The following is a 2,009-nucleotide window of genomic DNA, read 5'->3' on the forward strand; positions in this document are numbered from 1 at the left end:
TGTAACTTTTGATAGAAGACTCAGACAAACATGTTTATGGCTTTATCTTATAGAACTCAATATCCCCGTGCTGGGCAAACAGGTTTTGCAGCCGTTTGAGCTAAGATTTTAAAATTATTCACATAATGAAAACCTATACTTTGTCTCAGGCGAGTTTCCCATTCAAATGCATGTAACAGTGAGAAACGCATTGTCTTGGCGAAATAAAGTTTTTTTTGAACAACTTCATATAAATCGCTGTAACTTTTGATAGAAGACTCAGACAAACATATGGCTTTATCTTATAGAACTCAATATCCCCGTGCTGGGCAAACAGGTTTTGCAGCCGTTTGAGCTAAGATTTTAAAATTATTCACATAATGAAAATCTATACTTTGTTTCAGGCGAGTTTCCCATTCAAATGCATGTAACAGTGAGAAACACACTGTCTTGGCGAAATAAAGCGTTTTTCAACCACTTCATATAAATCGCTGTAACTTTTGATAGAAGACTCAGACAAACATGTTTATGGCTTTATCTTATAGAACTCAATATCCCCGTGCTGGGCAAACAGGTTTTGCAGCCGTTTGAGCTAAGATTTTAAAATTATTCACATAATGAAAACCTATACTTTGTTTCAGGCGAGTTTCCCATTCAAATGCATGTAACAGTGAGAAACGCATTGTCTTGGCGAAATAAAGCGTTTTTGAACAACTTCATATAAATCGCTGTAACTTTTGATAGAAGACTCAGACAAACATATGGCTTTATCTTATAGAACTCAATATCCCCGTGCTGGGCAAACAGGTTTTGCAGCCGTTTGAGCTAAGATTTTAAAATTATTCACATAATGAAAACCTATACTTTGTTTCAGGCGAGTTTCCCATTCAAATGCATGTAACAGTGAGAAACGCATTGTCTTGGCGAAATAAAGCGTTTTTGAACAACTTCATATAAATCGCTGTAACTTTTGATAGAAGACTCAGACAAACATGTTTATGGCTTTATCTTATAGAACTCAATATCCCCGTGCTGGGCAAACAGGTTTTGCAGCCGTTTGAGCTAAGATTTTAAAATTATTCACATAATGAAAACCTATACTTTGTTTCAGGCGAGTTTCCCATTCAAATGCATGTAACAGTGAGAAACGCATTGTCTTGGCGAAATAAAGCGTTTTTGAACAACTTCATATAAATCGCTGTAACTTTTGATAGAAGACTCAGACAAACATATGGCTTTATCTTATAGAACTCAATATCCCCGTGCTGGGCAAACAGGTTTTGCAGCCGTTTGAGCTAAGATTTTAAAATTATTCACATAATGAAAACCTATACTTTGTTTCAGGCGAGTTTCCCATTCAAATGCATGTAACAGTGAGAAACGCATTGTCTTGGCGAAATAAAGCGTTTTTGAACAACTTCATATAAAGCGCTGTAACTTTTGATAGAAGACTCAGACAAACATGTTTATGGCTTTATCTTATAGAACTCAATATCCCCGTGCTGGGCAAACAGGTTTTGCAGCCGTTTGAGCTAAGATTTTAAAATTATTCACATAATGAAAACCTATACTTTGTTTCAGGCGAGTTTCCCATTCAAATGCATGTAACAGTGAGAAACACACTGTCTTGGCGAAATAAAGCGTTTTTGAACAACTTCATATAAATCGCTGTAACTTTTGATAGAAGACTCAGACAAACATGTTTATGGCTTTATCTTATAGAACTCAATATCCCCGTGCTGGGCAAACAGGTTTTGCAGCCGTTTGAGCTAAGATTTTAAAATTATTCACATAATGAAAACCTATACTTTGTTTCAGGCGAGTTTCCCATTCAAATGCATGTAACAGTGAGAAACGCATTGTCTTGGCGAAATAAAGCGTTTTTGAACAACTTCATATAAATCGCTGTAACTTTTGATAGAAGACTCAGACAAACATGTTTATGGCTTTATCTTATAGAACTCAATATCCCCGTGCTGGGCAAACAGGTTTTGCAGCCGTTTGAGCTAAGATTTTAAAATTATTCACAT

Source organism: Mchenga conophoros, linkage group LG8 (genome assembly GCF_057382185.1).
Source record: "Mchenga conophoros isolate Kocher_MC1m ecotype Shallow Benthic linkage group LG8, M_conophoros_male_GT1.1, whole genome shotgun sequence".
Taxonomy (NCBI): Eukaryota; Metazoa; Chordata; class Actinopteri; order Cichliformes; family Cichlidae; genus Mchenga; species Mchenga conophoros.